This window comes from Benincasa hispida, unplaced genomic scaffold, assembly GCF_009727055.1.
Source record: "Benincasa hispida cultivar B227 unplaced genomic scaffold, ASM972705v1 Contig123, whole genome shotgun sequence".
Taxonomy (NCBI): Eukaryota; Viridiplantae; Streptophyta; class Magnoliopsida; order Cucurbitales; family Cucurbitaceae; genus Benincasa; species Benincasa hispida.
The window spans coordinates 161,941-188,986 of record NW_024063779.1 but is presented as its reverse complement, the minus strand read 5'-3'; positions in this window follow the sequence as shown (position 1 = coordinate 188,986).

Genomic DNA, 27,046 nt, shown 5'->3' with positions numbered 1-27,046 from the left:
ATACAAATTAAATCCTTCCAAATATTTAAATCAATTCAAAACCACATGAAATTAATTATCTCTTTTAATTTTTTTTTTAAGTTGGCGCTAAAATCCAAAATCAAAGGGAAGCAAAATTCAATATTTTCAAGATAATCAGTTCGAATATCTAATCAATTAAATTCAATTTAACAAATAAAAGTTTTTCAATTATTTCAATTTAACCCCAATTTTTCAAATGAAAGGAAATTTAAACTCAATTAATTTTAGATAATTAACTTAAATTTTCCTAAAATTCGGGATGTTACATTCTTCCCACCTTAAGAAACTTTCGCCCTCGAAAGTTCAAGTCCTTAAAGGCTCGTGATACTTAGTTCTTATCTCATCCTCATGTTTCCAAATTACTTTTTCGGACCGATAATTCTACCAAGAATTTTTAATTAGCAGTAACTCCACGTTTCAAAAAGTCTTCACCTCCTACCATGAATTGTATAACTTATCTGAGATAATATCATGTTACTCTTTAATCTTAAAACAAATACATATCACCATTTAGACCCTCCTATGCAAGAGTCTGAAAATCTCACTTAAATGAAGCTCTTCAAGTCCCCATATACTGTAAAGTATTTTTCATTCCAAAATACATTACCATAACCTCATAATAGCTGTAACCATTACCTGATGCTAGTTTCTAAGATAAAGACCTTCATGATTGCGTACATCTATATTGAGAATGTTCACACTCCATAGAATGGGTCACCTCACTGTCCATGCAATAGAATGATGGAACAAGAGACATACACAGTGGAATAAGGATCTAATTACACTCTAATTGCTTTTAATTTAAAGGAAATTAGCATGCAAAAAAGAGGAAAAAAACAGTAAATTAAAAGGGTAGGATACAATCTTTGTAGCTCCCAAAAAACGTTTTTCCTTGTTGAATCTCGACCCGAACTCTTCTGAACCACCACTAGAGTTGACCTACTATCCTCTGGACTCAGAACCGAGTTGTGGGACCCGATGGATGAAGAAAACCGAGAGAGAGAAAAGAGATGGAAAATAAAAATGAATTTGTGTTTGGGTATTTTTATTTTTCTAGCCCAATTTTGAAAACAATTTTGGATAAATGGCCAAAAGTTTTTCATCCATAATTGAAAGCCCAATTTATAGAAAAAAGCCATGCAACAATTGCATGAAACAAATCCATAAAAACCCAACACCTATAATCTACTATCTTAATGGGCTTAATGTCTCCACTATAAGCCAACACCTAGCCTACTATTTTGTTAGTGGAATTATCCAACAAAAGTTTGGATTTTCCCACTAACTATAGTCAAAGGGCAAAATAGTCATTTTGTCAAAGTCAAACTTTGACCAAAAAGTCAACATTTTGACTTTTATGATTTATTTTGTGTTGACTTAATTTTGACCTTCCGAGCTAGAATCCGCATTCATTTTTCTCGAAATTCAAATCACATTTTGAATATAAGGTCGGTCAAAGTTTGACTTTTAAAAGTCAAAAGTCAAACTCTTGCCTTTTTACATCTTTGACGATTTCCATTATTTCCGAGCTTCCGAATATGAAAGTATTCATATTCTCTAAACTGAAAAACCAACCACTATATCACATATAATTGTTGGTTTCTCTCTTTTCACCTAATCGAACAATTCGAATTATTCTATCACACTATTCTAATTTTATTCCATATGAGCTAGTAGGGGAACCTGATGGAACCTATAGATCATGGGTTCCAACGATCCGAGATTTGCTGGCTAAAACTCTTTTTAGACGGAGCTAATTAACCTTCGTTAACTAAGGGTCATTTCCACTATAGTCTGCGTATTGCACTCCCCTCACTATAGATATATTTGTGTCCATTTGATATAACCATGATTAGTAAGCTAATCCTTCACAGGTTGTTCATAATCTCGGCTGGGTCATAAAAACCGTTTTACCCCCAAGACTACATCTTATTCCTTAAGTTCCATTAATCCTCTAATAAACAATTGGTTTAAGGTCCAACCTATAAATTGAATTCCTCTCGGGCCAAGGAGAGGGTGGGGCCCCTTGTTCAAGACCTAGATTCAGTATTAAAGGGAATAACCTATCTACTATCCCTATAACGAGTAGGAGTGAATTTCTTCTTGCACCCTATGTTCCCAGCTATCCATCTTATCTTACCCTCGAAATGGGAGGCTTATTGGACCAGCGATGATGAGCTGCCCTCACCTATGCAAATCTAAGGATAATTCCGAGTGAACAAGATTTCATAATTAGCTCGGGATTAAGATTAAGTTACCTAGGTCATCAATTAACGAAATAGTTAGCTTTATAAATAAAACGACATTTAGAACGTAAAAAGTGACTATTTCATGGTTCAGTCTTATGCAAACTCATTGCGTAGGATGCCCCCACTCACATATCTCTATATGAACGATTCAAGATCACATCGTTTGTACTAACTACAAAGTGGGCCGCATCCATAGTATCCCCAGAACAAGGCGCCCAACCTTATTCATATACTATAGACCATTTTGGCTATATATTTGAACTTGATCCACATTTATGTCACTACATAAAGTTCAAACTACATTAAATAGCCTTAGGACCTTAGTTTATTGGATTCAAGATTACAACTTCAATAACAATTTTATCGACAAAAAAAATTGAATATGTTTATTAATTTACAAATTACGAGTTTTAGGACATAAAATCCAAACATATCTCTCGTGGCATCTCAAGTCTAGGATTCAGAATTTAGATTCGGCACCTAATTGCCCTAACAATCCCCTGCAACTGAGATAAGCTATCATATTCAATTCGTATTAGTTGATACAAAGTCGTGTGAATCATCTTTCTTTCCTAATAAACAAAGCTGGTGTGCTCCAAGGAAAAACATTAAGGCATATATGAAACACTTTGCTAAATGGTTCTTGTATAAGTGACTTAGGCTATTCCAACTCTGCTAGAGTCCTTCTATGAGGAGCCTTAAGGATAGGAGTTACTCTCAACTCAAGTTCATCTCTAGTGCTAGGGGTCATTATGGGAGATCAAATTTACTCAATCTTAATACTCATATAGCTTTTTTTTTTTTTTTTTTTTTTTACTTGGAGCACTTTCACCTTCAAATCAAATCGATGGCTTCATTAATTCCTTGTTCTAGATATTCATGTCCACAATCAAAACATCTAAACCTTGCTAATACCTTTCAACATCTTCCCCCTCTTTAACGAGGCCTTGCCCCTTCCATTTCCATGGTTTCTAGCAACTATTGCTACTAAACATCCTTTCATAAAACATTATAATTTGAAGAAGATTGCTAAGCATTCTTCCAACGCGTGATAGTCTAGCTTAATCAAATTCTCATACTAAAATTGAGTTCCATGACTAATAGCTTAGGCAGGATATCCATTCAATCAACAAATACTAAGATCCATAGTTCCAAATAGTAATGAGATTGTTCATACCAACTCTAAAGGTTCGTAAACACATATTTCCTATCTTGGACACCAAACCAAATCTTTGTTCTTAATCTCAAAACATCAATTCCCCTTACCTTCTCAAAACAACAAAATATTTCTCAAATCCTTTCATCTTCCCTTATCTTTTCCAGGACCAATACATCCAAGATGCTCTATTTCGTTTTCCTAGTGAAATATATCTGTACCAAAACATGTGACTATTCGAATCCCTTTTCACAATCGAAATCGAACTACCTAAGCGGGCTATATTTTTTTTTTCCGAATAATTCCTACTGAAATCCAAAGTTCCAAATGGTAATAAGAGATTACTATTTTACACTAAACCATGCCTTGTATCCACCCATATCATGTCTTAAAATCTAAACCTTTCTTAACTATTTGAGAATCTTGAACACATTAATTTCCATTTATCTCCCCAAATGAATAAAACCTTTCCTTAAATACTATTATTTTTATTCATATTTATCTTTGCTTAACCCAACAACTTGAAGGTGCACTTTTCACTTCAGAGTGAAACATAATCCCTAAACCAAGACATATGACCCTTTATGCCCTTTTCCATAAATCCAAAATTCCATTCCAAACTTGGAACCATAGTAGAGTATCCCCACAAGATCACATTTCTTTTAAACTGCAAAACATTTATCCTTCCTCTTGGTATGGTTAATTAAACTTGAACCTTTTCATTGCAACAAACACATAGTTCAAACCCAAGCACCTTAAGAATTTTCAATCCAATAACTCGTTTTCTCCCATCTCAAGGCAACTATAAATTCAACCATCTTGGCATTCCTTGACCAATTCATCTTACCTAGGTCTTGTAAATAGTTCCTCATACTATCACTTTATGCTCCATCTAGTAATTCTTCTTCCTTTTAGGTACGTTACATAAAGAACCGAAACACCATACATTACTCGCTCCACCAACTTCATACCATGAAAGTGATCATGACCTATTAAACCTTTCAAATTTTTTTCTTGGAACATTTTGACTTTAATATTTAGTAATCCTTAATAAAATTTATAGTCTCTTCTTCACCTCTTTCTTATCATATAAAGAAACTTTAATTTCGTAACTAAGAACGTGTGCCTTGCGATAAAGTTCCTTGTAGCACCACTAGTTTTATTCTCGTAATGAAAAACTTAATATTATTCCCCAATGAATTTCAAATTCACCTACCTTATTCTATAGCTTAACCAAATACATCCATTTTTTTCCTTCATGTCATAAGTGCATAACAATTCATAGTTCTATCAGGTTTCAATATCCCTTAACAGAAATATATGTCCGTTTCTAACAGTCCTTCCATGAATTAAACTAACGTCAAATGGCCTTATTATGATTCTTCTTTCTTTCTATAATACGAAAACAAAATAGCCATCTCATACGAACTTCTTTTAGGTTGTTAAACTAGCAAAAACAAATAGTCAATACATAAAGCTTAGACATGAAGGCTTTTAAACACATCTTCCATAAAACATTTAATGAAAGAACATACCTGGCGAGGACGAAGGATCCGTGAATAACCACAAGGGACATAAAACCAAGACTTACATTGTAAGTCAGTCTATAGAACCTAAAACTTAGGTTCTGATACTAACTGTAACGACTCGACCCCCTAGGACTTAAGTTAGGCCGTTACTAAATGCATGCATGCATGGAACTTAAAACGACACTCTTTTATGGTGAAATAAATGCTAAATAAATAAGGTAAGTGCAAAAGACTTTCATTAAATTCAAATATTAAAAACAACAATAGGGTACCCATAAATCATAAATGATAATAAATAAGTCTGAAAACGATTCTTAATAGTAAGTTTCAAACATCAAAACTGAAAGTTAAAAAAAACATGAAAAGAAATCTAAATCTCATGAGCGGAAGCATAAAACTAGTCCCAGTGGCTCGAGCACGAATTCTGCTTGTCCATCGCTGGTGCATCTCCACCCTTACTTGAAACAACAACATGAGAAAGAATGGGTATAAAATACACAGTAAGTAACCCTACTACTGGGGTCAGGTTAGGCATCTATGTTCTCTAGATGCCTACCTTTGGTGGAACATATAAACTGTCCTAGTCCTCATGGGACACATACATACAAGAAAAACTGAGTTTTATCCTACTGTAGCTAAATATGCCCACTACCTCTGGTGAATCCCGAAGGAAACACAAACCAGTGAATCCCGAAGGAAACACAATATCTGGTGAATCCCGAAGGAAACATAAACTGGTAAATCCCGAAGGAAACACAATATCTGGTGAATCCTGAAGGAAATACAAACTGGTGAATCTCGAAGGAAACACAAACTGGTGAATCCCAAAGGAAACACAATATCTGGTGAATCTCGAAGGAAACACAAACTGGTGAATCCCAAAGGAAACACAAACTGGTGAATCCCGAAGGAAACACAATATCTGGTGAATCCCGAAGGAAACAAAAACTGGTGAATCCCGAAGGAAACATAATATCTGGTGAATCCCGAAGGAAACACAAACTGGTGAATCCCGAAGGAAACACAGACTGGTGGGTATTCTAACTAAACAATAAAATCACTATTACAATCTCGACATCACAATCTCAACATGATTCTATAACATACATATATATCTTATCATCATGATTCTACAATATACATATAAATTTCTTCATCATAGCTTTACAACATATGTATGCATCTCATCCTCCTTAGATTCAACAGGATCTCCAATAAAAATAATATACTCAAATCATGCTAGTATTCAAACATCTCTATGTGCAACTAGCCATTTAAACTCTCATATCAGCAAGGCATACATAAACATCAAACTATCAATATATCTTTAGTAAATCATATTTGTCAATTCCCGACTCCAGTCATTTCAAACCTCAGTCAATGAAGGCAGACATAAAATCATGCTAACTAATAATCCTCAATAAATCATAATTATCATCTTCGAGCACTAGAACAGTTCAAGTTGTAAGATTACTTACCTTAACTTGGTAAAAAAATGCAAAACAAAATCTCCTTAGAACTTCTTTAGCACACTTGAATCAACCTAAAGTTGTGGCTTAGTCCAAGAAAAATTCCAATACTTAATTTAATTAGCCAATCTAATCATGGAATAAGTCCAAATAATAACTTAATTTTCCCATAATACTTACTCAATCAAAAGTAATAACCAATCCATAACTACAAAACTTAAAATCTATCACCAAATTTTTCTGCAAAAAACGAAAAAAAAAAAAAAAAAAAAAAAAAAAAAAAAGATATCTAGCTTGATGGTCTCAATGCCTCAAGAACTTCCATAACCTTGAATCTAAGTTCTCAAACATAGAGAGGTTAACTAATATTAACCCAAAAACAAAAGGGGTAAACTTCAACCATCTACCAAATTATAAGTGAAAAATAAGTTTTACCCAAGGTTTTCCTTCAAATTCCAGCAAAGATGGGGCAATGGTAGCCAACGGTGCGTTGACTTATGAGCTACCATAGATGAGGCAGCGTGTGTTACTGTCAGAACGCCAAAATTGTCTTAGGCTCAGCAGCTGGTAGTGAGGGGTCTTGCATGCGGAGGGGTTTTGTGAGAGTGGGAGAGAAGTGATATTTCGTAGTTACAGATTTTTATTCAGTAGCAATTACGAACAACCAGAAAACTTCAAAACAATGATTTCCAACTTTTCAAATAAACTCTATATTCTCGAACAGTTGACGAAGATTTGAGCATAGACTTCAACGGTTCAAACTTTGACAATCGAAATTTATGGAAGCTTCGCTGGAAACTCGAATTACTTTCTCCCCCATTATTGACCTCTTTTGATCTCATTTAGTTACAAAAAAAATCTCAATTCTTTTATTTTCCATATTTAGAAAAGATAAATAAAATATTTTACACACAATATCTCAATAATCTCCAAAGATCTATTAAATTTAGAAATCAATTTACTTTTACAAATTATCTTAATTTAGGCTTCAAAAACCAAAATTAAAAGAGGTATAGATCATACAATTAAATCCTTCCAAATATTCTGAAATCAATTCAAAATCCAATCATGAATAATTATCTTCTTTTAATTTTTTTTTTTTAAGTCTGGCCTAAAATCCAAAATCAAGGGAAGCAAAATTCATTATTTTCAAGATAATCAGTTCGAATATCTAATCAATTAAATTCAATTTAACCAATAAAAGTTTTTCAATTATTTCAATTTAACCCCAATTTTCCAAATGAAAGCAAATTAGACTCAATAATTTTAGGATAATTAAACTTAATTTTTCTATAAATTCGGGATGTTACATAGGCCTATCATTAGGTGCATGCCTAATCTTTTTAACAAAAGCTATGCGATCGGTGCTAGTAAAAGCTATGCGATTGTTTTAGCAAAAGCTATGCGATCGCTTAGCTCATCGTCAGTCTCTACAAGCTGTCGTTTTAGTACATCTGATTTACTTGACACAACTATCCGTGCAATACTTTCCGAGATTGGAAATCATCCAATTAACAACTTACGAAAATTAGGAAATATTTTTTCTTTATCTCATGGTTACCATGAAACCACCAATAACCTCCCACTCAATTGGTTATTAGAGAAAAAGAGATAATTATCCAATAATTAATATTAATTATTAAATATAAATGAATAACCAACTTATCATAGTATATTATATACCTATATTTTTAATATTGTCATCTCATGAGACATACAAACCATAGCTCTTTTTCTGATTCCATGGAACTTAATGTAAATCATATTTATATTAACCCTCCACAAGATGTATCTCATCATCATAACGATCATATCATATAATCGAATTACCTCTTGTCAATTTGAACATTTTTAAATTAACACCAGATCGAACTAATCCTCAACTTGAATCCAATTAAGCTACAAGGGGACCTTATGGACCTGTAGCTCGAAGCTCCAACGGTACGTGAATAACTGACTAAACTCTTTAGTCACGGGATCCACCATCTGTTAACTACTAGACACTCCACTAAAGACCGACAATTGAACTCTCCTTACCACAGATATATTATGTGTCCATCTTAACCAATCAACAGTGTGATAATCCTTCATAGATTGCTTATAAGTACAGCTCGGCCGATAACCGTTGTGCCCCTGTAGTTACATCTAACTCCTTAAGTACCACTAATCCCTCTAATGAATATAAGTTATAGTCCTACTATGACTAAGTCCTTTCTTCCAAAGAGAAGCTGTGGCCATTATGTTCAAGCCCCGGAATCAGCCCTTAAAGAAGCAATCTATCTACTTACTCCTGCTTTGGGGAAGGAGTGAATTCTATCTTGTGTAATTGAGTTCCCAGCTCCAAATCAGACATGTCCCCAAAAAGGTAGGCATGTTGAGTTGACAATCTGACCACTCTCACCCATACTAATCGAAGGACCATCCTCAAAGGCAAGAGTTCCCAAAACACTCAGGATTGAGGTCATGTCACCTATGGTCGTTTAGGTGAGATGTAAGTCTCTAGTATCAACGACGTTATATATAGAGACAAATCATCTCGTGGTCTGGTCTTTTACAAACTCTTTGTATTAGGACACCCCCGCTCGCATGTCTCAACATGAATGGTCAGGATCTACCATCTATAGTAGTTTACAACACTTACAAACCCCTATAAAGCAGGTCGCATCCATAGTGTCACAAGATCAGGTATCCCACCTTAATCTTTATACTACAGACCTATTTAAGTTATCACTTAAGGCATGATCCACTTGTATATCTCATATACATGCTTAAGTTTACAGAAGATAACTATGGAACTTTGTTTATTGGATATGTAAATGCCAGAATGAAATAACACTTATTTTATTTGTAAACAATGTGTATAATTACAAACAACGAAACTCCGGGAGAATTAGGACACCAATCCCAACAACGATAACCCTTCACAAAATGCTCGTAAGTATAGCTAGGCCAAAATTACCGTTTTGCTCTTATAGTTACATCTAATTCCACAAGTACCATTGATCTCTCTAATGAACAATAAGTCATAGTACAACTATGACCAAGCCCCTCTCGGGCCAAGACAGGTGTGGCGTCGCATTGTTCAATCCCCAAAATCAGCTCTTAAGAGAGCAATTTATCTACTTACGCAAACGTTAGGGAATGAGTGAATTCTGTTTTGTGTAGCTGTGTTCCCAGCTCCCCAATCAGAAAAATCCCCAAAATGATAGGCTTATTGAGTTGGCGATCTGGCCACTCTCACTAATACACATCAAAAGATTGCTTTCATAGGTAGAAGTTCACAACTCATTCATAATTCAGGTCATGTCACTTATGGTCATCCTCGTTAAATGTAAGTCTCTATTATGAACGGCGTTATATAATTTACTAATCATTTCCTGGTTCGGTCTTATACAAACTTCTTTGTATAGAATACTCTACTCAAATATCTCTATATGAATGACCAATATCAGATCATTTGTAGCACTCTACAATAATTGTAACATTTACAAAGCAAGCTATATTCATAGTGTCACCAAGATAAGGTACCCACCCTTATCCATCTACTATAGACCATTTATCACTTAAGCATGATCCTCCTGTATGTCTCTACATACATGTTTAAGCTATAGATGATAACTTTGGATGTTAGTTTATTAGTTTGTGGGTTAATTATACTAAATATTGAATAAAACACCTTATATTTTATTAAATAAATCAAATGTTTGCATATTACAATTAATAACTACAGGACCCACAAGATTTAGGGCATCAACCATAATAGAGCATGAATCTTACGGTGTGAATTCTTAGGGACGTGAGAGCTAAGAACAACATATTGTATTTATTATTAATCTACCACTAAAGTGTTCTATTTGTTTTGAGTAAATATTTACTTTGGCATATTCCAGCTAATAAATAACCTAAGTCCATAATCAAGTATAACGTTTATATTGGGATTCAACCTACGATGTCTAGGTGATAAACCATTTTATTACCTCACATCCTTCATGCATGCTCATAAAATTGGGTTAATAATGCTCAAGAATTGGTTAAGATCCCAGGTGAGCCAGGGTGAGTTTGTAACTAAAGTTTTATAAAATAACGACCTATTTTAACTATTTAAAACAAGTTGTTATTTGTTAACCCTAGATGAGCATGCATCTTATCTTTGTTATGGGTTTTAAATGTCTAATCCATTTTTATAATACGTTATAAAATATAGACATGCTATAATCCATAATATTCATCATGCATTTATTTAATTATAACATACGTTCTTAATGCATAAATAATTAAATACACACTGATATGGACCATTTTTGGCATCCTAAACAAGAAATCAACCTAAATTATTACAGTAGTAAATTAAAAAAACTTTAAACTGCCACTGGACACTTTGAACCGGCTTGAGTTGCCTGAAAATCCATTGAAGCAGCTCCAAAAACTATAAAAACCAGCCAAAAGCAGTCAAAACTGGTCAAACCAGTCGAACCGGATCAGTCCAGACCATCTAGACCGGCTAAGGGCGATTTGGATGGAGCGTCTAGTGCACGCGAACTGATGGGTCACGAGACGGTTAGAGCTTCACGAGATGACTAAAGCTCAATTTCACGAGACGATTGGAACTTCACGAGATGGTTGGAGCTTCACGGGACGGCTGAAGCACAACTTCACGAGACAGCTGGAGCTCACGAGATGTCTGAAACGCATAGGACAACTTGAAATTCACGAGACGGCTGGAGCTTCATAGGACGACTGGAGCTTCACGAGATGGTTGGCTAATAAACAACATTGCAATGCACCAAGGGCAACGTTGCAACACTGCGAGGCAGAAGCTTCAGATCTAAAATTTTGTTGTTGAGCTTGCTTCCTTTTTCTTTAATTACAACCTAATTGCAACTCTATTGACTCCAACAGATTTACATACTTTTAATCACATATTAAGGCCCATAAACAAAAAGCCAATTACAAAAATTATCACACAATTGAAGAGAAATTTAAGACAAAAACTAAAATTATCCATACCAGCACCCACTTTCATACAACTGATGAAAAACGCCCACCAAGCTAAAATTAACATGAATTGGGTGCTTAAATCATGCTTTAATACCAGTTATTGATGTTGAAAATAAAAAAGTGGAAGCAATCAGGATTTTAAGTACAATAATTCCATTAATTTTAGCAATCAAGCAAGCATATTCATATTAAAGAGATAGGGTTTCTGAAGTATACATTTGATGAACTCTTCAAATCTTCAATTCCAGCATGAATCTCCTCTGCAACATCTTGTAGACCACCACTTAGTCTTCCCTACTATCCTCTAGGACCTTAGATTGGATTGTGGGGTCCAAAATGAGAGTAAATTTGAGGGAATTTTAGAGATGTTCAAGTTTGGTGAGGAAAAATTAAGAGAACTCTTCTCTCAAGCAAAGAAACAAGTTGCATAACCGATTCTTGGCTAAAATTACGTTCTTTTATCAGTAGATAAACATGCAATCTAAATTACATGTGGGATTGACACCAAATCCACTCAATTTAGTGGAATTTATAGGTGTTTAAAGTGGGATAAACCCACTATTAAGCTTTTCATTTTTTAAATGATTTTTCTCAAAAAATCATTTTTTAATTTGAAATCTTAATTTCAAATTTTATTCAAAATGAAATAAATATTAATTCAATAATTCATATTTAATTAATTTAAAACAAAACTAATTCTAATAATTAATTTTAAATAAAATTAATTCTAAATAAATAATTAAATAGTTTATTTAATTAATTAATTAATTAGTTTAATATCAAATATTAAATTAATCTAACGTCTATTCCAAACATGAATCTCTATTAATGTAATTAATTTTTAAATCATGTTTAAATATTATTCAATTCTCCAATTTCGTTTAATTCTATAGTTAAATGTTTAATTATATCACATACAATTAACAATTCTCGTAATTCGAATTTGAACGTTTCAAATTCTCTCATCATACTATTCTAAGGTTTAGTCCATTTATGAGCTAGTAGGGGAGACCTAATGGACCTACAAATCATGGGCTCCAACAAGCCGAGATTAACTGGCTAAACTCTTTAACCTAATTAACCAACATTTGTTAACTACCGGCTCACTCGACTAAAGTCTAGTAGTTGCACTCCCCTCACTGTTGATATATTTATTGATGGAATATAAAGAATAGCATGCATAGCAAAAGCAAGGATCGATAACATTCTAATTACATTAACACTAAGAATAAGCATGCATAAAGGGTTGGAAAATAAAACCTTTGAAGAATTCACCACAATCTTCCTCTTCGAGCTCGATCGACAACACCAACGACAAATCTTCGCTATTCTTCGATTGAAGAACACGATTATAGGACCGTTTTATTAGTGAACTAAAGGGAATTTTACTCTAGTAAAGTGGAGAGTAAAGAGATTTTGGTGGAAGAGTAAAGTCAAAAGTTAAAGAAGCATTAGTTCATGTCTTCCACCTCAAACTCCACTAGCATGTAATCTTTAGGTGTCAAGATTTGAAAGTGCCACTTCAAAGTCCACTTAGTTAGTTGAAAAATCCAACAATTGGATTTTTCCACCAACTAATTTAAAAAATAAATAAATCATTTTGTTTATGAAAAAACATTTTCATAATTTAGAAAATATTTAAAACAAATTTGATATCACATATTAAATTGTTTTTAACACATAACTTTGATTAATCACATTAATCAAGTTTAAAAACACTTTCATGCTAATGTTCAAAAATACTTTAAAAAATAATTAATTAACAGATCAATTATTTACTTGTAAATTATATCTCATATAAAATACAATTTTTCTTAAAGCCCGAATTTGAACATGTCAAATTCTTACTTCATTTAGTCCTTCAATTTTGTCCGTAGTGAGCTAGCAAGGAGACCCGATAGACCTATAGATCATGGGCTCCAACGATCAAACTCTTTAACCTAGTTAATCAATATTCGTTAACTAAAAGAACTGTCTACTATAGCCTGTAGTTGCACTCCCCTCATTGTAGATATATTATGTGTCCATTTGATATAACTGTTATCAACAAGTTGATCTCTCACAGGTTGTTTGTAACCTCAGCTAGGTCAAATACCGAAATACCCCTGAGTTACATCTTTTCTCCTTAAGTACCGCTGTCCCTCTAATAAACAATTGATTTACGATCATAATCACTAAATCCATTCATTCTCAGGCCAACGAGAGGATGGAGCTCCTTGTTCAAGACTCTGGATCAGCTCTTAAGGGACCAACCTTTCTACTATCCCTAAAATGGGTTGGAATGAATTTCATCTTGCAAATTCTATTTCCTCGGCCATCTACTCGGTCTTATCCCTAAAATGAGAGGCATATTGAGCAGCGATGTTAATCTTACCCTTACCTATGCAAATCAAGGGGCAATCGCGAATAAACAAGAGTTCATAGACAGCTTAGGATTCAGATCAAGTTATCTAGGTCATCAAGAAGTGAAAATAATCAGTGTTAACAGTAAAAGGTGTTAATACATAACAGTGATTATTTCGTGGTTTTTCTTATACAATCTCATTGTGTAGAACACCTCCGCTCACATGTCTTTACATGAACGAACTGATCACATTGTTTATTACTCTTTACAACATTTGTAATAATCATAAAGCGCGCCGTATTCGATAGTATCTCCAAAAATAGGTACCCAACCTAATTCAAGTACTATAGACTGTTTCAGCTCTTTTACTCGAACTTTATCTAGTTTATGTCTCCACATAAAGTCCAAGTATTCATGACAACAGCCAAGGGTTTGTAGTTTATTGGTTTTAGAGATATAAAACAATCAACAACACTTGTCTGAATAAACATCATATATGTTTACTGTTTACAAACTACAGGTTTTAGGACATACAACCCAACAAACTCCCACTTGGACTAAAACTCATAGTGGGTTACAAGAAACTTGAGTTCTATGAGAGAAAAATAGATACAAGAAATTAGGGCATCCCATACCCACAATTTCTCCCGCTTTCTCTATTTATTCTACCCATAGTCCTAAACTCTTCAGGTGACCCTCGAAAATCTTAGCTGGGAAGGCCTTTGTAAATGGATCAGTAATATTGTCCTCAAAAGCTATTTTCCTCACAATAATGTCTCCTCTTAGAACGATCTCTCTAATGAGATGTTTTTCGTGCTTATGGCTTCTAGGTTCTTTGGAGTTTGCTACTGCCCCACTGTTATCACAATACAAAGTGATTGGCAGATGCATGTCTGGAATAACTTCCAGATCATTTAGGAACTTCATAACCAATATTGCTTCCTTGGTTGCTTCACATGCAACAACATATTATTCTTCCATTGAGGAGTCTGTAATGCAGCTCTGCTTAATACTTCTTCATACTACTGCTCCTCCATTTAGAGGGAACTGATAACGGGCAGAAATACATGTTATTATAAAGCAAAGATATAAAACAATGTAGGATTGCGATGGTAAATACATATAAAATCGCGTCCAAAAGCATTAAGTTGGGAACATTGTGATCGCATGCGGCCATCGCATTAAAGTAGCTAATTTACGTATTTTGTGCAGGAAAATGTGTTGGCACAAGGCAGAATTTCGATCTAAGGAATCCAGTGTCCGAGCGCATTAGAAGATTGCATCCACAAAGCTATGCGATCGTATGCGTTTGCGAAGATCTTCTCAAAGAGGTGGCCATATAAAGACGGCACATCATGGTGAAAGCTTAATAAATCATGATGGGACAGAAAGCTGATGACGGTTGAATCTGAATTTAGTTGAAAAGCCGTTAACGACACATTATAGCAAGTACACTCAACTTTTTGGTCACAATTAATCGGTGCATCAGACAGAGATTTAATAACATCCCATTAGTGCAATCATTTGAGAGGAAAGCTCTTCACCCTGAAGCTCTATAAGTACCGGAGGCCACCTTCGTTAAAGGAGTTTAACAGTTCAGAATTTTGGAGTTCTTTTTCGCCATATACATAGATAGTCGTAGTCTGTAATTTTTATACTTAGAAGACGGAGGCGAGTGAAGAGAGAAGATGCCGAAATTTCGTTCCTGGTTAGCTCAAGAGAGTGCCAGGAAGCATTGAGAACGAAGAAAGGGCCGACTCTTGTGAAAGCAAGAACATTCTTTTTGGCAGAGTAGAGTAAAAGACAGTGTAAAAGCCTCGGGAAGCAAGACATTGCTACCAGGCTCACTATCCATACTTTCCATTGTCATTCTGTATTCTAATTTCATTTATAAAATGGAAATTGCATCTTTACATCTGTTCACTCTTTTACATTACGCACGAGTAACTAAACTTCTGAATGGGTTGAAAAGCACTTAGCTAGCATGACCTAAGATCTTTATTTTATGCGATCATCTTGTCTTATGTATGCGTCCATCACCTTTTAGAGATACTTGAGAGAGTAGTCTAAAAAACAAACCTAGACTTAAGAGAGCTAGGGTAGAATCTAGGCTTTAGTCAGATTAGAACCGCATAAGCAAGAGATAAAAACTTAGAGATAAGTTCTATTTGTTAACATGCATCGCATGCACCCTAAAAATAGGATATGATAGTATGCAGTCACCTTGTGTATGTGTGTGTCATTCATCATCGTATACATTGCATGCATCCTAAAATTAGGAGCTATAGCATTTGCATTGAGAGATGACATGTTGTTGTATGCGTGTAGAATGATCGCATAACTTGAACGCAATCTTAGGAAGTGTTAGCTAAATCCCTTCTCAACCCGTTCCCTGTATACTCATTATAACTTTCACTGTTATTAACTCTTTTCTCAATTATGCCGCATAGGATTTGCACTTTATCCAAACATACCAACCAACTTATTGTTTTGTTTGTCACCGTAAAGGAATCTAAAATTACATCGCATAATGTCTCCATAGTCCCTGTGTTCGACCCTGGGCTTACCAGGCAACCTAGTAGGATTTATACTTGAATTTTACTAGAAAAACTTGCATACACAACGCATACATCACCATCGCAATATACACCATTATTTCATTATATTCACAACGCGTCAGGAACACCGATCCCGAATAGATCTCCTGGAGTCTATATTGGTATCAAAATCACAGTCAATGTATTTCGTAAGGATCAAGTCCTTATTTTCATATACGACCACGTAGTTCCTCATTCTTCTAAGATACTTAAGGATATTCTTAACAGCAGTTCAATGTTTATAACCAAGATTGGACTGATACCTACTGACAATCCCTACTACAAAGCATATATCTGGACAAGTACATAACATTGCATACATCAGACTTCTGACTGCTGATGCATAGGGAACCCGTCTCATATCCTCAACTTCTTGAGGTGTCTTAGGACATTATTCCTTTGACAAATGTATTTCGTTCCTAAAAGGTAAAAGACCTCTTTTAGAATTCTACAACTTAAACCTAGACAACACATTGTCTATATAAGATGTTTGAGACATGGCTAGTATTCCGTTCTTTCAGTTTCGAACTATTTGAATCCCAAGAACATACTACACCTCTCCTAGATCTTTCATCTGAAATTGGGTTGCTAGCCAATTTTTAATGTCAGTTAGGTATCCTACATTATTCCCAATAAGTAGAATATCATCTACATACAAAACTAGAAGTGCTATAGTGGACTTGATGATCTTTTTATATACACATGGTTCATCAATATTCTGTTCAAAGCCATAAGATTTCACTGCAGTATCAAATCTTATATTTTAGGATCTGGATGTTTGTTTCAATCCATAAATAGATCTCTTGGGTTTGCAAATTTTTTGCTCCTGACCTTGTTCAATGAACCATTCTGATGGACAATATAAATATTGTCTTCAAGATCTCCATTTAGAAAGGCAATCTTGACATCCATTTGCCAAATTTCATAATTATAAAAAGTGACAATGGACAAGAGTATCCTAATTGATTTGATCATAGCAATAGGTGAGAAGGTTTCTTGATAGTCCAACCCCTCAACCTGAGTATAACCCTTTGCTACTAACTGGGCTTGATAGGTCTATACCTTCCCCGTACAGTCTCTTTTACACTTGTAGATCCACTTACAACCGATAGGTCTTCCTCATCAGGTTTATCTACAAATTCCCAGATGAATTAAAGTACATAGACTCTATTTCAAGGTCCATGGCTTTGATCCACTGATCTCGATCAACATCATCCATTGCCCGTTTATATGTCAATGGATACTCTAAGCCATCATTAGGTATGTTGACTACGGTTTCAGTTAAACCCATATAACAGTCAGGCTGTATCACAACCCTTCTACTATGTCGAGGCTCTCTTAACTCTTGAGTAGGATGTGATGGATCGGACATCCTTGATCTATCTACAACTCTTGTTGATGAGCAAGGTCGACCAACAACTTTTCTTGATTCGTCTGTAGCATTATTTGAAATCTCTTCCAATACTAGTTTACCGGGGGGTTTATGATCTCGAATGTGGTCTTCCTCTAGGAATGTGGCATTTGTCGATACAATTACTTTACTATCTTGAGGGTCATAAAACTGACCACCTCTTGTTCCTTTAGGGTAACCGATGAATAGGCATAATTTTGAATGATGTTCCAATTTCATAGGATTTTGCACCAACACATGCGTTGGGCCCCCAGATCCGAAAATAATTTAAACAACTTTACGTCCTGTCCATAACTCATAAGGTGTTTCTAAAATACTGGAAATAGATATCTATTTCCAAAAGTTAACTAGTTTTACATTGTACAAATGTTCTAACAAACAGAAAATAGATATAATTTTTTTTTCTACAAGAAGGTACACAAATTACATTTTCTAAATACAAATATCTATTTCCAAAAGTTTACTTAACAACGCCCATTTTTTTGTTGGGATATGCTCCCCTGATCTAACCCAGAGAGTAATCTCATCTTTTTCAAGCTACCCCTAGGAACTAATGTCCTGAGAAGAAAAACAAACATGATTAGTGGCCCTTAAATCCAATATCCAGGTAGAATCTTCATTCTCCACTATACATGTTTCAATAACTAGTAAATCTAATTTACCTTGTCTTTCTTTTTTAAGTTTCTTCTCAACAATATATTTAGGGCAATTTCTTTTCCAATTCCCATTTTCGTTGCAATGGAAACATTTTCCTTTAGTAACTACCTTCTTCCCTTTTTGTGCAACTAGAGCCTTCCCCTTCCCAGTTTTCTTCTTTTTCTTTTGAATATCTCTATTCTTGGAGACAGAAGGGCTAGATTTACTCCCAAATGATGAATTTTTCTGGGGTTTTCTCTTTTAGTGGAAGCAACATTTGCTTCTGCCTCTGAACCTTTATTTTTCAATAAAGATTCTTAAATCTGAAGTTCGTTGAGAAGAGTTGTCAAGTTATACTTTATCTTATTAATCATGGCATTCGTTTTGAATTGAAAATAGCTCTTCAGAAGAGACTGCATGATGAATCCAACTTAACTATTCTCATTCATGTTCCCTTACAGAGGTTCCTTCCTTCGTTTTGTAGCTGTAAACGAATTTAGTTGCATCATGCATGGCAAATGTGGATGGTTGTCAGATACATTGGCTTAAATATAAACCAGGAGCCTTCTCATTAGCTTTGACCCATCTGTCATACGCATCTCGAACCGTTCGATTTACATTGGGACTAGAGGATGGAAGACACTCCTCCGTTAAAACAAATCAGAGATCATCTATTACTAATATCGTGTTAATATTCGATTTCCATGTTCCATAATTATCGCCGTTAAGTTTTTCTGAAGCTAGCAGTTGTATAATGGATGTTGACATTGCTAAAAAAGTCAACAAATTATTAAAGACTTGATTTAACTCTTTTTAATCCAATTTATTTAGCAAAAATAATGTACCCATTCTCATTATTCTTTTGCTACAATACTTCAGTGAGTCAAAATAGCCCCCACCGAAGGGCATTTTACTACTCCTTCACTGAATCAAGACATCTTGACTAAATACTAATACCAGAATAACTCATATCCTTATAGTATTTAGTTACCGTTTATTTGGTCAAGATCTTTACTAACACGTAGTAAGTTTTCTAAGTGTATACCCGCCACTTTCGATTACAGAGATCATAATCAAAACAAGGCCTCGAAGGAGAAACAATTGTTTACAAATAGACCTAAGTAACCCTATCCATTTCTGGAGTTCACGGTGTTCCGAATCATATGTTACAACCCTCTGAAGGGATAGCCATCGCTAAACGACTAGCAAAGGGTCACATAAAGCCAACTAGCAGGCACAACATAGGAATCTCACGGTGTGACCTAATGGAAGAGACTGTAGGACGTGTCGACACACACCCTTCACCCACTTACTATGAACTACTTCCCTTATTCACCTTGTTATTGACCCATGCAAACACTTTCCGAAGGGAGGTTGCCACTAATAGCAACTCGAAACCGAGCATGGATCTTACGGTGTGAACTCTTAGGGATGTGAGAGCAAGAAAAAAATATATTTTATATACTATTAATCTCCCACTGAAATGTTTTATTTTCTAAAAATTGGGTATTGACTTGGTTATTAATTGACTAGTTTTAAACAACCTAAGTCTAGGTGATTTTTCCTAGTATAACTCTTACACTGGGATTAACCTATGATGTCTAGGTGATAAACCAATTTTTTTACCTTACGCAACTCACACATGCTCATATAACTACGGTTATTGACTTAGACGCCAGTTTGATCTCCAGGTAGGAGGTTTTCTGACTTAAGTACCCCCAACCTTAGCCAAGATCTCCTTAAGTAAGTAAACAACTCTTGTTTTACAAGTAATCGACCTATTCTAACTGTAAAACCTGACTTTTAATTACCTCACTTAAGTATATTTAAGGATAAGGAAGTGAAGAGGGAAACGTTTAAGTATGAGAATCTTGGCTCTCGGTATTTAATAAGCTAGCCTTGCAAAAAAAAAGGAAAAAAAAAAAGAAATTTTGGCTAAGTGTTGGTCGTGGAAATGGTGGCTGAGCATCAAGTAAGCACAAGGAAGGCATCGAGTAAATGCCACTGTAAAACCCGAACCCTAATTGCTTCAAGTAAGAGTAAGTAATGTGATGCCTTCTAATGAGCTAAATGAAGCTACGTCTTAGGAAGGGTAGAAGATGGAAGTAAGAAGAAATAAGCTCTTGTGTAGCTAAGTGTAAACCCCAATTCTAAGTTCCTAAACAAGTATGTTTAGCCAAAAGGAATGATATATTAAATATTTAATAAGTGAAAATTCATGTTATTTATAGAAGTTGTGGAGAAAGGAAAAGAAAAACATATTAAATAAGGAAACTCACTTATTGGTTTGGCACGTGGCGGTTAATCCTTGAATTCGGGAGGTGGCAGGAAGATTAAAAGAAAGAGGAACTTCGAAAGCTTGGTTTCGGCAATCTACATGAGCAAATTTAGTGAAATCGGTGTCATTTAAAAGTTGGGAGAATCTAGTTTTCAAGGTTGTCTTGCCGGAGAAAGATTGCAGAAGAAGAAGAATAGAAAGTAATGAAATTACAGAAGAGACAGAATCTCGAGGTTAATCAGGGCCCAAGGTGAAGATTGGAAGCTCTAGGCCAAACTAAAAGGAATTTTTGGCTGAAATTTTAAGGTAAGAAAGTTTCAATTCTAAACATGTTTGTATTCAAAAGAGGGCTGGATTTTGAGTTATGAATTTTTTAAGTTGTAACAGAGAAGCTGTGCATAAGCAAACAGCTGCTTGGGAAGAACAAGCAAACAGCTCATATGGAGAATGGGGATCTCGCTAATGAAGGAAATCTCGCTAATTTTTGTGCTGAGGATCTCGCTTATGAAGGGAATCTCACTAATTTTATGCTAAGGATCTCGCTCTAGAAGGAAATCTTGCTAAAAATTGGGCTGAGTATCGCAAGTAAGGTGAGAATCGCTGGTAAGGTGAGTATCGCTAGTATAGTTGGTAAGGTGAGTATCGCTAGAAAAAGCTTAATCTCGTTCATGAGAAGGTTCTCGCTCATGAGGAGAATCTTGCTAGTAAAGCTGTCTTTGATGATGAAAGTTTCATTAGTAAATGAACTATTTGAGGTATTTTGCTAAGAATTCTAAGTAGTTTAACTGGGAATTATGTCCTTTCAGGCCAAGAAGAGCTAGGAGAGGCGTATAATCTGTTAAGAGGCCAACGAGCAGTGAGTGATTATATGATGATTTACTGTTTTAATGATTTAGAAACTATGATTTCTTGAAGATATTTCCCATGCTAAGTGTTTAAATGAATTTCCAAGCAACATATTTGTGAAACTGTTTCTTATGCTAAGTAAAGCATGTTTTCCATGGAATTGACATGATTTAGATATGTTATCTTGTCCAAATACTTTCAATATGTTTAAGTAACTCCATTTTTATGATGAACCAGTATGATGGATGAACTATATGATGATTTGAGCACTAAGCCTTAGTGTTCAACTAAATGTTTATGACTAGTTATATGACGGATACTGAAGGACAATGAGAAGGTATCCTTTCAACTAAAGGTTTATGACTAGTTATATGACGGATACTGAAGGACAATGAGAAGGTATCCTTTCAACTAAATGTTTATGACTAGTTATATGACGGATACTGAAGGACAATGAGAAGATATCCTACGGATACTGAAGGTCAGTGAGAAGGTATCCTAGTCAAGTACCTAAGGTATGATGGTACTTAGTTATAACCACATGCACGTAGGTAATACGACGTCGAGGGATTGAGCAAAATGGTTCTCCCCGACTAAGGTTGACATTGATGGCTAGATCTAATAGTTCACTCTCAACGAAGGATAAAGGTAGTCAATCTTCTCCCACGCTAGAAGGATAGTTTGGAATTGTTAATGCTTATGAATGTTTATCAACGCATGATGTTACAAATGTATGAGTTTTCCAAGTATGTTTTCCATATCTAAGGCATGCTAATAGTTTTTACAAGCTAGTTCAACACGATTTAAGCCAACTTATTTTATAAAGTATGAAGCATGCGTTAGGGTTAAAACTGAGCTTGATGTGCTATGTTTATATACCAAAGATTGCTAAAGTACATGTGTTGATATTCCTAAACACAATGAAGAGGAGTACTGAAGGTAAGAAAGGTATCTGAATAAATGTACCTAAGGTGATGGCGGTACATAGAAACCTCTACGTACACGTGGGTAGTTTTGAAAGAGAGGCCGAAGCATGGGTCTCATGGCCGATAACAGACGTTGGGAGCAAGAGTGAGGTATGCTCATTCTCAACTAAGGAATAATGATGTTTAATGGCGTTTAAGAGTAGTTATCAATGCTAATGTTTAGAGGAGTTTGCTTGAGATGCCCATCGATATAGTTTTAAAGAGATCGACTAGGGGTCCCTCCTAGCCATAGTTCAGTATGAAGAGATTGAAGTATGGGTCTCAGTTAAGATTCAGGTTTTAGATACAATGGTTGTAAAGGTTTTATGTACACGTTTGCTTGGTATATTTTAGTTCCAGTATTATGTTTTCGAGCTTTCAGTTTAAGCATGAGATTTATGTTTTATTAAGTCAATCACTGGACTTCTAGCTCACGTTTTCAAATGTTTTCTTTCAGGTAGTGGTCAGTTCCCAAAAGACTATTCTACTGCTGCTCTGCCACTCAAAGAAACAGATTGAAGGAAGCGTAATTAAAGACCTATGATAGTTAGTACACATGTGTCTGTCTAGTGACTAGTATACTAGATGGGGCTCACTAAGTTGTAATATTCATGTATGAACAATGCTGCGAAACCCTGTAATGTAAATGTGTTAAGTTCCGAGTTAATATGTTGGTATATTGATGATATGTATGTATTCAGGGTAAAAGTTAACAAGTTTGTTAGGCAATAAGTGCCAGCAAAAGGGTTGGTAACTGTTGCAGGCACCATTCCATCCAGATTAAGAGGGTAATCTGAAGTGTGGTGTGACAGCCGGTGTTGATATTTTTAGGAACGCATTTTGTTTTGTTTTATTTTTATTGTTAAGGATGGATGGGGTTGAACATGAAATCATGCGTTAGAGAAGGCTTATGTGTTTGCACCCATGCATTTGAGGTCATGCGTCGGAATGATGATGCGTTAATCTTAGCATGCAATAACCGCGTGTTCCTATTACGAGTTTTCTTACGCTTGCGCCAAGTATAACATAAACGCAAGTTTCTCGAGTAATCTGAGGTCGAACACAGGGACTTGCACTCAATAATATTTGTGAAGTGATGCATTTGAGGTGAGGAATAAAAATAAAGCGAGGAAAGTTTAAATGACTTATACACTACTCCTACTCCTAACTAAACAGATTGAGCAATAGGAGATTTACAATGAGAATAAGTAGAAACAAAACAACTAATAACGCATAGTAATGTTTACTATCTTAAATCGCCCGAGTAATCCCAACTCAATGCACGAACGCATCACACCTCTCGGTGGTCAGTCGCATGACTATATCTCTATAGTGCATGGTTGCATTGAGCATAAGATTGTGCCTATCACTAGGAACAATACAAACCTTGCTTAGTGTGTTCCATCTCTTACCTTCTCAGGCAGTTAGACGTGGCTATTTAACTTATAGACAAGCAATGCAACATCCCATAGATAGGCATTGCCATAGCCTTTCACCAAGTAAAGAGGATTAACTCACTTATACTTGCACATCGCACACCTTTTGGTGGGTTGCTACATGCGTCCTATCTCTAGGCTACACGATTAAGCATGCGATTGACTTTAATAAATAAATGCTGAAGAAAAACTATGATAGAGATGAAGATGATGAAGAAGAGGGTAATGAAGGAGTTAAGATTTGCATTGATCACAAAATATCTTAATATCTCTAGCTAAAATGTAATACAATACAAAGATTAGAAGGGAGATGAAGGACTCTGCGTCAAGGCTGCCGGTGGTGCCGTGGTTGAATGGTGGAGATGTCTCTCTCGAGCTCTATCTCCAGCGAAGGCTCCGATCGTCACTCGATCTGGGTCTGTCTCTTATACACATCTAGATGTGTATAAGAGACAGGTTGAATGGTGGAGATGTCTCTCTCGAGCTCTACCTCCGGCGAAGGCTCCGGTCATCCTCGGTCTGGTCTATGGAGGTGAAGAACTCTCACTGAAAATCTCGTTCAAGCTCTCATCTGTGATCACAAACTTCTACCTTGAGGTAAAAGCTCGGATGTCTTAAAATGAAGGTCTCAAGGGCTATTTATAGATTTTGGACGCCGACAGTTGTAATGATGAAGGTATGGCTCACTGCTGCTTTTGTTGCAGTATGGGCATTATCACATCACCTTATCATGTTGATACTCCCAAGGTATGCATCTGAGCTGAATTCACTGAAGTTATCAACGCGTTCTACCCATCTTGCGATCTTCTATTATGGCTGTCAATTCGTGGCCGCATTCTCTATTTGTTCACCGTTTTCTCCATGCGTTAGACGCATGTGATTGTCATCTGTGTCGTCTTTGTGGTTGACTGGCTTTAGTGCATGCATTTGTCTGTGATTGTTAGGTTCAAATGCATGCGTTTGATTCCTGCGATAGCTATAAATATAGAAACTTTGGCACAGAATAATGCATAATATTAAGCTAGTGAAGATTTAGGTGTTAATCGACGCAAAACTCAATTTTTCACAAATTCTAAGTATTATCGCTGTGTTTTCTACCTGTTAGCTCTCATAATTCTAAATAAAAGGCTTATAATAACTAGCATTTCTGCCAGTTATCAGCCGTCGAGCATCGAGTAAAAGTAATCAAGGAAGGGTCGAGCATCGAGTATGAGCAATCGAGGAAGGGTTGAGCGTTGAGTATAAGCGATAGAGGAAGGGTCGAGCATCGAGTATCCCATCGAGCATCGAATATCCCATCGAGCATCGAGTTCTTCCCATCGAGTATTCAGTAGAGAACCATCAAAATTTCCATCAAGTAATGACCCTTTTCCATCGAGCTTTTCCATCTAGGATCGAGTTTGCTCAAAACATTCAGCTTTAAACTTTTCTTTTAGTTGTTCGGATAGATGGCTTAATCTGGGCCCTTAATGTCCAATAGTGAGTGAGGTGGCTTAAGGAGATTTCATGCATAAGGGCTGGACGGTAGTATAAAAATAGAAGAGAACTTCAAGAGCTAGTTTTGGACGATTCCTTCGAGCAAATTAGATGAACTTGGTACCGTTGGAAAGCTTTGTGAGACTAGTTTCTGAAGTGGAGCCATTGGAAGGATGTCTCCTTAGAAGAAGGCTGGAGAATGAAGGAAGTATTGATGGGTTCCATTTTTAGGCGAATCCGCGCCGTCAATGAAGAAATCTAAATCCAGGCCGAACCACATGGAATTTCAAGTTGTTAAGGTAATATTGTTATAACCTTTATGAGTAAGTTTGTAGAAGGAACTTTTGCAAGGTCTGGGGTTTGAGTTACATATTTTGGAAGCTAAACCTAGAAAGTATTGAACAAGCAGGTAGCTTTGCGGTTTAGGGCCATTGGGGAAGATTTAAAGGTCTAGATCAAACCACAAAGAGTTTTGCACTAAAATTTTGAGGTAACATTGTTAACACAATTCCAAGAATGTTTGAAGATGGCATTTTCTTAAAATGAGTTTTGGATTTCGAGTTATTGACATTAGAAGCTGAATCTAGAATTTGTTGGGTTAACAGGCAACTACTTGCTAAACGTGGGTTTGACACCCCAAAATTCCTACTAAGTATTGGTGTGGGCATCAGGAAGGAGGCAACCAGTTGAAGTTTAAGCCTTTTTAAATTCGACTAAGTACCCGACGCCCTAAGGTAAGTTATGAAGAATTGAAAGTGAAAGGAATAAATGTGAGCTTAATTTTGAAAGCGAGTCTAAGAAGGGAAACCATGGCTAGTAACTTAAGTATTTTGATGTGATCATAGGGTTGAGATTAGTAGAAGAAGTTCATCAATCTTAAAAGGAGTTCCCAAAGACTGTGAGTGACTCTGATGTTTACAAATGTTTATGAATGATTTAGCAAGTCATGCTTTAATGAAATTTACTTATTGATAGCCAGCCTCAAACGTTTGCCAAGCTATTTGATTAATAACTTATATAGTATGGATAGATATGGTCCAAGCATGATTTTCTTAAGTAATTAATGTCTTATGCTTATGAAGTATGTTGACCTAGACAAAGCCTGAATGGCTAGTGCCTTCTATTAGGGAAAGCTAAGTCTATAAGGCAAAGCTAAGTGTGATGTTTATGTGAAGGACTCCTAGTAAAGTATAGTTAGCTGAATACCTCAAAGTGGTAACCGAGCTTAGAGGCGGTTGATGATAGGATCTTAGTTACGTATACACAGGGCCAGTGGGACTAGGAAGGTGATGGACAGAGGAGCCACATCCCAGGAGATGAATTCAAGTTTCAGTAAAACTTTTTAATGAAGAATACTATGTGTTGAGTTTGTTTAGCATTAGTAAGAACTATGAAGAGTGATAAACTATGTGATTTCAATGATAACTGTTGATAAATTTATATGTTTTCAAGCAATTAAGTTTCATGAAATTTCTTAGCATTTTCCTCACATATGTACTTGTTTCATCACATGCCAAGGTGATATGTTAGCCTTATTTTAGATTAAGTATTATATGTTGAAGCATGCGTTCTCAAGACTGTAGCTAAGTTTCTACAAATGTTAAGCTTAAAGGTATGTTATGAAAGATTCATAAT